This window comes from Schistocerca piceifrons, chromosome 1, assembly GCF_021461385.2.
Source record: "Schistocerca piceifrons isolate TAMUIC-IGC-003096 chromosome 1, iqSchPice1.1, whole genome shotgun sequence".
Classification (NCBI taxonomy): Eukaryota; Metazoa; Arthropoda; class Insecta; order Orthoptera; family Acrididae; genus Schistocerca; species Schistocerca piceifrons.
This window is the reverse complement of record NC_060138.1, coordinates 1,194,359,004-1,194,372,503: the sequence shown is the minus strand read 5'-3', so window position 1 is coordinate 1,194,372,503 and position 13,500 is coordinate 1,194,359,004.

Genomic DNA, 13,500 nt, shown 5'->3' with positions numbered 1-13,500 from the left:
TATGACCATTAATACTAAGTCGAAGTGCTGTGAACACATAGAGATATTTGCAGACAGATTTTCATCAGCATGTTATGCCCATAAGGTCATGGCGTCATCTAGTGGTACAACTCGCCTGTTGTACCGCATAACCTTGTAAAAATTGAAACATATATGTTGGAAATATTAAATGCATTTTTTTCTCAGATTTAGTGTTATTTCCACTCAGTACCGCCACCTCGATCTCCAATTGCATCTGATACTTGCTGTAGGATTTCATCCATAACAATAATAAACAATAAAGGCGAAAGTGCACTTCCCTGTCGCAGCCCATTTTCCAGCTTGAACCATGCAGTACGTTCCCTCCCCACTTTCACACAACTCTCACTTCCCTCATCATAAAATGAAAGCAGTGCTTTTTGCCGATGACCTGATGTTATGGGGAAATTGCGAGAAGGAGGTGCAAGAGCAGTTAGATGTATGGGAGGCAACGGCAGCACAATATGGAATGCATTTCTCTGCAAAGAAAAGTGAAATAATTGTCACAATAAGGAAGAAGAATAGGCCAAATGTGGATATGACTTGTGGAGGGGAAAAACTACAAGTGGTAGAGAACTTCAAGTACCTGGGAACCATGATTGAAAGTAAGGGGGGAAACGCAATGGAAATAAATGAAAGGTGCAGAAAAGCAGGGCAGTTCTACAAATGCATTAGGGGGCTTATTTGGAGCAAGGAGGTGCCACAGAAATCCAAGGGAATTATATACCGAATCTACTTTGTCCCCATATTGGCATACGGAAGTGAGACATGGGTAATGCACAAAAGCGACAAAAGTAGAATACAGGCTAGTGAAATGAAGTTCCAGAGGAGCAGGTTGAGTGTAACAAGACGAGACAGATTGCGAAATGTGTATGTGAGGGAAAGACTAAAGGAGGAACCAGTACAGGACAGGATAGAAAAATCAAGACTGCAGTGGTATGGACACATGAAGAGAATGGATGAGGGAAGAATTCCAAAGAGGATGTTTTATCTGCAACTGGAGGGGAAGAGACCCAAAGGAAGACCAAGAAATAGATGGGTGAAGGGAGTGAAGGAATGTGTGACGAGGAGAGAACTGGACGAAGGTGGAAGAGGGGGAATGGTGGAAAGACAGAACACGATGGAGAGGCTTGTGTTCCCGACAGAACCAGCCAGTGGCTGGAAACTGTCCATGATGATGATGATGATTGCCACCTCGAATTATCGACATATTTCTTGGCGCTGCAGTCATGGACTGTGCGGCTGGTCTCGGCGGAGGTTCGAGTCCTCCCTCGGGCATGGGTGTGTGTGTTTGTCCTTAGGATAATTTAGGTTAAGTATTGTGTAAGCTTAGGGACTGATGACCTTAGCAGTTACGTCCCATAAGATTTCACATACATTTTTTTGAACATTTGTTGGCCCAAACCAAGAGAAAACTGAGCAGTAGGAGATGCTTACCTCTAATTTAACAGACAAAGTGTGTTCTGCTTGTAAGCGTACTGTCATATCGCTGGCTTTGTTGCGCAGCATCTTTGCGGGCAGCGCGTTTGCAGAGTCAACCACGGGACACGGAACAGTTATGTTGTGTTGTGGGTAGCTTCGCATGTGAGAGGCATTGTTATTATGGAAGTTCAAGTGTTACTTCAAGTGCTATAACAGTAAAGTGATGAAATTTGGAAGTAATTCAGAGGGAAGTGCGTAATGATGTAATTAAAAATGAGCAGTGCCACCGATAACGTATTTGTGTATCCTCTCGTTGTGTGTCGCACAACGTCAATCATCCGCGCCGTGTTCGGTCTCTCAGATTTGAACTAATGTGAATCAGTAAAAACCAGTTACATAAAAGAGTGCAATCAAGTCCCAGTGTCTTGCAGCGAGAGTGAGAACGTGCGTTCGGTCATCGCGTTCCGCATCAACAACTTCTAGATCATTATCTGACCTGTGGACAGATAATTATCTAGAAGTTGGCATAAACACTTGTGACTTAAGAGTGTAAACAGTACAACCTCTGATTTTCATATCGTCTCAGAATATAGATGATCATATCAGATGTAGGACAGTGATGGGTTTGACGTTGAGTGGCTCCCCTAACCTGCTTGCATATTTAGATACATAGCTTCAGGCAGGTCGGTCAGCAGTGTGGAGCAGAACAATACGACCGCCGCGGGATTATCAGGTAAGTGGCGTGGACAGGGAGCGCGGTCACAAAACGAAACGAGAAGCGACAACCAGTTAAAGAGACCCCCCGCCCTATGTACCCCCAGGTGTGTTACGTGCTTCTATCTAACAATTTTATGTATGCATATTTATGTTCCATGCAAGACAATGAAGCGTCAAATAAACTGTCACAGGCATGCGTATTCAAATACGGAATACGTAAACAAGTAGAACACGCCGCTGCGAGCAGCAACGCCTATATAAGACAACAAGTGTCTCCCGCAGTTGTTGTCGGTTACTGCTGCTACAATTAGACTGCGAATGTAGTTAATGAATGTAGATTGTTAACAGTTGGGAATGTGGGTCTCAGGGGAAGCGTGCAAGGGATAAGTCACTGAAGTAGCACTATTCATCTGTGTCCTCGGTGGCTCGGATGGATAGAGAGTCTGCCATGTACGCAGGAGATCCCAGGTTCGAGTCCCAGTCGGGGCACACATTTCCAGCTGCCCCCATTGAGGTATGCCAACAACACCTGTCGGCAGCTGAGAGTTTCAATTAATTATCGAAAATAATTGCGTGCTCAAATAAAACGATATAACTAAAACTCAGCACCAAAGTACATTACAAACGTTATATGATATGAAGTGCAATGTTAGACTTGGAATATTCACAAAAATAAATTATTGCTCTACTCGGAAGAAAATAACTGTTTGAAATTACTAACACTGCTCACTGAATATTAATGTACAATGTAGCACGACACCTGACAATTCTGACTACACACTGATTGCTCAAGAATGCAAGGTGAGATCTGCTCTGAAATAAAAGTGACTTACCTCTTTCTCAGCATGCTGTTTTTGTGTCTGGTATATTGACGTTCTCAAAGGCAAATACAAATCAGTAGATGTAGCCACAAAAGATAAATAATCTACTATAAATTTTATTTGTTTCTCATAAACAAAGTGTGACTTCATGTGGCGTAAGGTGTAACGCACACATGACAAAATCTTCACAACTTTACTGTGAATCATGGAAGTGTGTTTTACTCAAAAGAAAATCCTTCTTGAGAAATCAAACTTTGGTTTTTGACAAAAAGACTGTACTGCATAAGAAGACTCTAACAATAACAACATTCTCTGATTACAAAGAAACTAAAAATATACCTTCCAAATTCTTCCAAAACCTTCTCCATCAATGTAAAGAACGAGAAAGTATTATAAATGGGCTTCCATTTCGGTAATAACATATTCTAGATAGCTGATCCAAGATTCACAAACAACAGATATTTTTTCTGAAAACTGAACTGATTGCTACTATGCCTCAAATAAGAATGCCCCAGCGCTTCACCACTGACTGAGTAGCAAACAACCACAGATAAAACAAAACACAAGAGTCATGGATGTTATTCCTTACTCGTGCAGTGAGCTCATTCATCTTTGATCCAGTGCAATAAAGGTGAATTATTTACAATAGCAAATACGTATGAGAACTTTACATCCCGTCTCACTCACTTCTCATCCTCTGTCTTCCTGTCATCCCCCGCCGACTCTTATACCTACGTCTGGTTTCCGTACAAGTTATTAATAGCTTTTCGCTCTTTGTATTTTACCCCTGCTACCTTGAGGATTCCAAAGAGGTTATTCCAGCCAACACTGTCAAAAGCTTTTTCTAAGTCTACAAATGATATAAAAGTAGATTTGCCTTTCGTTAATCAGTCTTCTAAGATGAATCGTAGGGTCAATACTGCGTCGCCTGTTCCTACATTTCTCCCGAATGCAAACAGATCTTCCTCGAGGTCAGCTTCTATCAGTTTTTCCATTCCTTTGTAGAGAATTCGCGTTAGTATTTTGCAACCATGACTTATTAAACAGATAGTTCGGTAATATTCACGCCTGCCAGCGCCTGCGTTCATCGTCATCTTCACGTAAAGAAGCATGGAACGTCAGTCCACTACTTTCCTGTACATCTAGCACATCTTCATTCGTGAAGCTGTCTACAATTTCTGCAACGAAACCGAAAGGTGTAAATTACAGCACAAAAAAACCCTGTACGCTTTCGTTTACCTTGTATAAAAGCTAGTCGAATAGCCACATATAATGATTCCAGAATGAGATTTTCACTCTGCAGCGGAGTGTGCGCTGATATGAAACTTCCTGGCAGATTAAAACTGTGTGCACCGACCGAGACTCGAACTCGGGACCTTTGCCTTTCGCGGCCAAGTGCTCTTGCCCGCGAAAGGCAAAGGTCCCGAGTTCGAGTCTCGGTCGGTGCACACAGTTTTAATCTGCCAGGAAGTTACATATAATGATGTTTCCCAAGCACGACTCTTAGGACCTCTCATTCTTTGGCGTTTAAATTGCAGTTTGTTTGTTCACGGACGAGTCCAGTTATAGTCTGAAAAGTTATTCTCGCTGGCTTTTCATCTGGCGTGAACCAGGAACCCGATACCAACCCCTTAATGTACTTGAAAGGGACCTGTATGGAGGTTGTGGTTTGATGGTGTGGGGTGGGATTATGATTGGTGCACGTACACCCGTGGATGTCTTTGACAGGAAACTGTAACAGAACAGGTGTATCGGGACCATTTTGCACCAGTATGTTCGCCTTTTTAGGGTGTGCAGTGGGCCCCACCTTCCTCCCGATAGATGATAACGCACGGACCCAGCGAGCTGCCATCGTGGAGGAGTACCTTGAAATGGAAGACATCAGGCGAATGGAGTGGCCTGCCTGTTCTCCAAACCTAATCCCCACGTCTAGGATGCTCTCGGTCGACGTCTTCAAACCCGTAGGACACTTCAGGAGCTCCGACAGGCTCTGGTGCAAGAATGAGAGACTATACCCCAGCAACTGCTCGACCAAGACATCAGGCGAATGGAGTGGCCTGCCTGTTCTCCAAACCTAATCCCCACGTCTGGGATGCTCTCGGTCGACGTCTTCAAACCCATAGGACACTTCAGGAGCTCCGACAGGCTCTGGTGCAAGAATGAGAGACTATACCCCAGCAACTGCTCGACCACCTGATCCAGAGTATGCCAACCCGTTGTGCGGTCTGTGTACATGGTGGTTGTGTGCATGGTGATCATATCCCGTATTGATGTCGGGGTACATGCGCAGGAAACAGTGGCGTTTTGTAGCACATGTGTTTCTGGACGGTTCTCTCAACTTATCACCAATACCGTGGACTTACAGATCTGTGACGTGTGCTTTCCCTATGTGTCTATGCTATTGGCGCCAGTTGTGTGTAGTGCCACGTTGTGTGGTACCACATTCTGCAATTATCCTTAATTTATGAACATGAGTGTAGTTTTTATCCTGCATTTGCAAAAAAAAAAAAAAAAAAATGTATGTGCGTGTAGGATAAGGTGTTTACAAGAGGAATTTAGAATTTAGAACTAGCTTATACAAAGTGTTTAACAGTTCCTGTTACTGGCTACTAGAAATTGTGGAGGGGACTTAATAAATAAAGTTTTGATGAGGAACCCATGTCCGGAAATGTTCCGCTTGCATGTATAAAGGGCTGTCATAAAGTAAGTTACACATGCCTCCACCTTCGTAACTCTTCAACAATTGGCAGCATTAGTATGCGGCAGGTACTGGCTTGTTCCGTAGCCTCTTCTCTACTGCTCCAGGTGGTGGGAAGCCTTAGCATTGAACGGTTGTGTTGTTACAGTGCGAAGTATGGGACCCTGCGCAGACGGTCGGTCATTGCGATTTGGTAGAGGAGGGAACATCTGACCTGCGTGACAAACAAACAGTTGGACGTCCTGTGACAGCAGCCACCGAGTTTCATAAGGAAAATGTTGACAGATTGATTCAGGACGATCGTCGTATCACTCAGCGAGAAATTGCAAGGACAATTGACATTTCCTACGAACGTGTGGATCACATTATTGCTTTGCTTGGCTATCGGAAGATCTGTGCACGATGGGTATCCCGGATGCTGACTCCTGAAATGAAAGCGCACAGACTTGAAATTTGCCAGAAACTCCCCACGCGTCACGAGAATAAAGGTGACGCCCTTCTCCATTCAATTGTGACAGGAGACGAAACCTGGGTACAGCATTACGATCCGGAGCCGAAACGTCTGTCTATGGAATATCGAAACAAAGACTCGCCCCAGAAATAGAAATTCAAGAGGCAGCCCACATCTGGAAAAATCATAGCCACAGTGTTCTAGGACGCAGATGGTGTTATCCATGTTGATTTCCTTCATCGTGGAACAACAATAAATTCAGAGCACTACATCACAACGCTGCGATATCTGAAACGACGGCTAACAAGGGTCCGAAAGGAAACGAAAATGTTTTCCTACAGCATGACAACGCCAAACCACACACTTCACGTGCCACCACAGCAGAACCTCAGAGACCGAATTTCACAACCGTACGGCATCCTCCATACAGTCCAGATTTGGCACCGTCTGACTTCCAGCTGTTCCGGATAACGAAAGACGATCTGCGGGGACATCATAACGCTTCTGATGAAGACGTTGAGAGAACTGCGAGACTGTGGTTGCGGAAACAGAATGTCGACTTCTTCCTTGACGGTTTCAGAAGACTTGTTCGTCGTTGGCAGAAATGTATGCAATTGGCTGGTGATTATGTGGAAAAGTGAACATTGGTAATTAAAGATCACATTCTAAGGATTATTTCTGTGTTTGATTTATTACAATATTCCCATCCAAACCCAATTAATGAAGGTGGAGGCATTACTTTTCATTCAACCCTCGCAGTCTAGTGGTTCCCAACATGGGGGTGATTACCACCTGAGGGGTAAAATGAAATTTTCTGAGGGCTAAAACCCAAACGATTCCATTCTGTTTCATTCACGAAACTAAACTATTTTCAAAATATCATTACTATTATCACAGTTTTGTGTAACTCTAATTCTGATTATACAAATTAATTAATTAGTTTTTCTCTATTAGTAGCGTTAACGCGGCGGATGTTACAGGTTTCTCACACAGTCCATCCACTACAATCATATGTTGGCTTTGCCCCGTACATCTCTGATGATAAAAGTGAGACATAGACGTAACAAAAGCTAAATATGTCAAAAAAATTTCTTCTTCAAGTAGTCAAGAAATTGATTCACTACTTGCTTCCAGACAGATACCCTACCTCGTCCTCTAGTGGCTAACGGTGCTGCCTCTGGTTCACGGGGTCCCGGGTTCGATTCCCAGCCAGGTTGGGGATTTTCTCCGCTCGGGGAGTGCGTGTTTGTGTTGTCCTCATCATTTCATCGTCATTCGGGACTTTGACGAGACTGGACTGTGTAAAGATTGGGAATTTGTCCAGGCGCTGATAACCATGCTGTTGAGCGCTCTACACACCAAAATCATCATCGTCATCGAGACAGATAAATGAATTAATTGACGGCAGTAGCTACATAAGGACTACCACAAGGCTGTACATTGTGTTATTATTATTATTATTATTATTATTATTATTATTATTATTATTATTATCGGAGTGGTTAGACACAAAGGATTAACTGCCTGAAGTCGTCCAAGTTTTATCAGTTCAGAAGTAGCGAGTGCAGCAATCAAGTGGTTTACAAATATCTACATCTACATCCATACTCCGCAAACCACCTGATGGTATGTGGCGGAGGGTACCTTTAGTACCTCTATCGGTTCTCCCTTCTATTCCAGTCTCGTATTGTTCGTGGAAAGATAGATTGTCGGTATGCCTCTGTGTGGGCACCAATCTCTCTGATTTTATCCTCATGGTTTCTTCGCGAGATACACGTAGGAGGGAGCAATACACTGCTTGACTCCTCGGTGAAGGTATATTCTCGAAAATTCAACAAAAGCCCGTACCGAGCTACTGAGCGTCTCTCTTGCAGAGTCTTACTCTGGAGTTTATCTGCCATCTCCATAATGCTTTCCCGATTACTAAATGATCCTGTAACGAAGTGCGCTGCTCTCTGTTGGATCTTCTCTGTCTATTCTGTCAAACCTATCTGGTCCGGATCCCTCACTGGTGAGAAGTGTTCAAGCAGTGTGCGAACAAATGTACTGCAACCTACTTCTTTTGTTTTCGGACTGCATTTCTTTAGGAGTCTTCCAATGAATCTCAGTCTGGCACCTGCTTTACCGACGATCAATTTTATATGGTCATTCCATTTTAAATCACTCCTAATGCCTGCTCCCAGATAATTTATGGAATTAACTGCTTCCAGCTGCTGACCTGCTATATTATATCAAAATGAGAACGGATCTTTCTTTCTATGTATTCGCAGCACATTACACTTGTCCGCATTTAGATTCAATTCCCATTCCCTGCACTATGCGTCAATTCGTTGCAGATCCTCCTGCATTTCAGTACAATTTTCCATTGTTACAACCTCTCGACATACTACAGCATCATCCGCAAAAAGCCTCAGTGAACTTCCATGTTATCCACTAGGTCATTTAGATTGTGAATAGCAACGGTCCTACGACACTCCCCTGCGGCACACCTGAAATCACTCTGATTTCGGAAGACTTCTCTCCATTGAGAATGACATGCTGGGTTCTGTTATCTAGGAACTCCTCAATCCAATCACACAATTGGTCTGATAGTCCATATGCTCTTATTTTGTTCATTAAAGAACTGTAGGGAACTGTAACGAACGCCTTGGGGAAGTAAAGAAACAGGGCATCTACGTGGGAACCCGTGTCTATGCCCCTCTGAGTCTCATGGACGAATAACGTGAGCTGAGTGTCACACGATCGTCTTTTTCGAAACCCATCCTGATTCCTAAAGAGTAGATTTCTAGTCTCCAGGAAAGTCATTATACTGGAACATAATACGTGTTCCAAAATTCTACAACTGATCGACGTTAGAGATATAGGTCTATAGTTCCGTACATCTGTTCGACGTCCCTTCTTGAAAACGGGGATGACCTGTGCCCTTTTCCAATTTTTTGGAACGCTACGCTCTTCTAGAGACCTACGGTACACCGCTTCAAGAAGGGGACAAGTTCCTTCGCCTACTCTGTGTAAAATCGAACTGGTATCCCATCAGGTCCAGCGGCCCTTCCCTTTTTTGAGCGACCTTAATTGTTTTTCTATCCCGCTGTCATCTATTTGGATAAGTACGATTTTGTCATCTGTGCGACAATCTAGAGAAGGAAGTACAGTGCAGACTTCCTCTGTGAAACAGCTTTGGAAAAAGACATTTAGTATGTATAGTGCACGCATCTGAGCCTGTTTGATTTTAAATGGCTTCACAGTGTGCAGGTCAAAAAAGTGCGAATGGAGAGGAATGATTCAGGGGAAGTATGTTTTGTAACCAGTGTCTAGTTAGCTTTCTTATCTCAGAAAGAGCTGTGGTTGTCAATTGCGACGGACCATTCTAACACACACACACACACACACACACACACACACTCACACACACACACAAACACACACACAAGCTAAATATAATTTATCTTTCATCATTTTAAAAATAAAAGTGTTCCAAGAAAACTCTTTCATTCTAGAGTTTAGATAGGTGCTACAGTTGGATGAGTGGGGCAACGGATGTGGGGGGGGGGGGGGGGGGGGCGAGGAATGGGGTGCTAGTTTATGTCTGCCTGCTCTCAGGGATAATGGTCTAAGAAAGATTGGGAAGCACTGTTGTAGTACGACAAATGTGTTATGTGATGTCATGAGCACGACAGGGACTGACGACGGCGTCATCTTCTCAGTTTGTGTGTATTAGGTGAAGAGAGAGACTTGAAAGTGAGTCGATTTTCAGACTTTTTTGTATCTCAAACGGTACATTTTCGGACACTGTTTCCTTACCAAAACCTACAGAATCCTGTAAAAGAAATTGTGAAACTCCTTGCGTAGACGAAAGCAATTATTGCCAATCTTGAGATGATAAAACGACATTAGCAAAACAATCGAGATAAAACTGGCGGCACAGAGACAAATGCACCACATCGGTTTGTGGCGTGTGCCAGTGGGGCGAGTCCATGAAAGCAATTAGGGGCGCGAAGGGCAGAAAGCCGGGCGCTAGATGCGCTTTGCAGATAATTCCGTTAGGTTGGCGGCCTGGCTCGCGCCTATTAGACTCCCCTCGCCGGTTGGGCAGACGGCTGCTATCGGCGCAGCCACGCCCCTGCTGCAGTGACACGGCCCGTGAAAACGCACACACTGTAATTCCGGGGGCTGTCGCCTTGTGTCACGTCACTCAGCGCGCCAGTTAGCAAACTGTATCAGCGCGGCACGCGTGTAATCCTCTAACCCCTCCCCTACACCGCTGCCGCTTCCATCCGTTCTCCCTCCGCACATCCGCCACTCCGCCATAGCAACTCCTGCCACTGCGCTGGCCGTGCGTGATTTCCCCCTGCCGAGCAATCTGAATTCAGTTTCACGTTATCTCGCTATTATCGCGCAGTATTGCCAGTATCTCATTCTCTGTAGAACACTGCTGTGTTCTAGAGTTGTACTGTTGTACCACTAACGCTGCAAAGTGGCTGGTTCCGCCTCGACTCGTTTCATTGATAATTTAACATCACGCTGCGCTCTCTGACACTCTGGTATCAACGGTGTACCGCCTAGCGTAGGCCTTTTGGATCGGTAGACGCGTAACATGACTCGCAGGAAGCTCTTTGGTTTGTGGTGGCCTATGGGATTACTAGCCATGAGAATTCGGACCTCCTAGTTAGACAGTCCTTGACTGGTTTTGGTTCCGCTCAGTCACACAGTCGCAGATTGCTATTTTACATCATGCTGCTGCAAAATCTGTGGGTGAGATTTTGGCATAATGACGTACGCCGCCCATACAGAAATCGTAGGATGCGCCATTGCTTCACAATGACACATGTTATCGCATGAGCCAACCTGTGGCTCCAGCTGTGAGCGATAGAATATTATGTTCACTATTATAAATTAAATTCCACATCTGTCATACAAAAATTGGATATAAGTTGGTAAAACAGTTAGTGTCATTAGCTAACAACTGTCTACTCTACTTCAGGAGATTCAGAAAAAAAACAGAATTTAGGGCTTCCTGAGAAGTTCATAAGTATTTGCTAAAAATCAGAAAAAGTTTTATGATACAGGTAACCTTTCAGTAATAGTACAGAGCTATTTTCTACAAAACCCTTGGCGAAGGGGTGTTGTGTGATGTCCTTAGGTTAGTTAGGTTTAAGTAGTTCTAAGTTCTAGGGGACTGATGACCATAGATGTTAAGTCCCATAGTGCTCAGAGTCATTTTTGAACCCTTGGCGAAGAGCAGGCACTTAAGCCATTACTTTCGAACTCACTTGAAATGGTCAACATCTTATTTTGTCAAGCAGTCACTTCCCTATACGTTTATTGTTCCATATTTCGTATATTAGATCTATTTACATTTTTACAGGTGTTTTACAAAAATGTTGCATTGCGCTGTATTAGCCCAAGGGGTGTGGTAATACCACACAGCGTACGGCCTAATACAATAAACCACATAAAACGGCAAAAATTCTATAAAAATGAAGCAATCGAAAAAATTCGTCCTTTAGAATTTATTTACAATTCAAAAATGTAAATTCCACAACTTATTAACCTTATGACAGAGAGGAAAAAAAATCAAAAATCCTTTTATTGGTAAAATGACATTGAAACGCAATGGACTCAACTTGTCTCTGTTCAGATTTAGCGCCTATTTCAACGGCAGTAGTCACAAACATACTTTTCAGCAGTGTCACATCCACTACGCTCTGAATGAATCCATCTACTACGAATCACACACCGAAACCACAGGTCTCTGTTTTTCCCGAATTCTCCACAGAGTAGGTAAATGGAGTCCTTGCCAGCAAATGTTCCACTGTTTCTTGTAACAGGAGAAACCACTTCATTTCCACACGTCTCAACACTCCCATTCAAACCTCTCCATCCCTTTACCCACACAACCCACCCCAAAGCTCCCATTCTGGTGCGACAGCAGTACAGCATCCTATACCACAAAATCCACTCCCTACCCACGAACAAGCTCCTTTTCATGCAAACCCTATCACAACACAGCGCTGATGCCCCCAGTATATCGATAATCCCCTCCTCCTGGACAGAGGCGGAGTTACAGTTGGCCACTACAAAAACATTTCTGCTTGGCCACAATTCTTGCTCAGTAATCCCACCGGACACCTTATCCTTAACCTCTTCTTCAAAACCCTGTTACTTGTGCTACTATCTACATCCGACCTAATTCTCCTATCCCCTATGATTTTCTCACCCACATCGACCATACCTTTTCCACCTATATTATTGGCGCTCACTTCAACATCCATAGTAGATCCTCTCCAGAACTCCAGCGGTTGGCGTCAATTTACAAACTCCCTCCAAAGTAATATTGACCCCATCCTACAGCACACCCCTCCTGAAAGCAATACCACTCCGATGTCGTCCTCGCATTTCCCAACCTCCTCAGACGCCTCACTGCGGAAGTCCTCGACCCAAATGGAAGTGACCACCACACACCTACACAGTATCTCGTTCTCAAGCGCCCCAACAGCCATGACTACTCTCATGCCAAATGGAATCCATAGATACACGAGAGGACGACAACCCCTATTCTTCCAATAATCTGATGATATCCACCATGTCACAGCCAACCTGCAGCAGACCTTGTCAGGTGCCATCTCTGTCCATATCCCTACTATACAAAAGCCATATATCCTCATCGCCCCACTCTCCCATCACAAGGTATACTCCTCCTCCATGAATCCTGCCACTTATATCTCTGCCGGCCGCAGTGGCCGAGCGGTTCTAGGTGCTGGGAAGTTCCAAGCACCTGCTCGCTATATTCCTGAAGTAACAGTTTTCGGGCAGTAATCATTTACGCGCTGTCGCGAGGATGCCTCACCAGCAAGTGCCCACTTTCGATGTGTCAAGTACGAGAAGCGTTCAGTAAGTAAGGCAACACATATTTTCTCGGCCACTTTCAGTTGAAAAAGTGCGGGATTTGATGTGGGGCTTCGTGGAAAATTGGAAATTTTTGGTAAGTTTTTACGGAACCAAACTGCTGAGGTCATAGGTCCCTAAGCTGACGCACTACTTAACCTAACTTACACTAAGGACAACAAACACACCCATGCCCGATGGAGGACTCGAACCTCCGACGAGGGAAGCCGCGCGAACCGTGACAAGACGCCCCAGACCGCTGGCTACCCAGCGCGGCTGGGCTTCGTGGAATATTCCCTATGGTTTCATGAAGTTCCGATAGGTCACGTATCCTTCAAAATGACACCTTATCGTAGATGCCTTCTAAGCAGATAGCTGTCATTTAGTTTCTTTTCGCGGAGAAATAGAGCATCGCATATATTCATGGGCGCTTGCAGGAAATCCACGGAGAGATGGCAGTGAAAAGCACGGTGAGTCGTTGGGCGAGG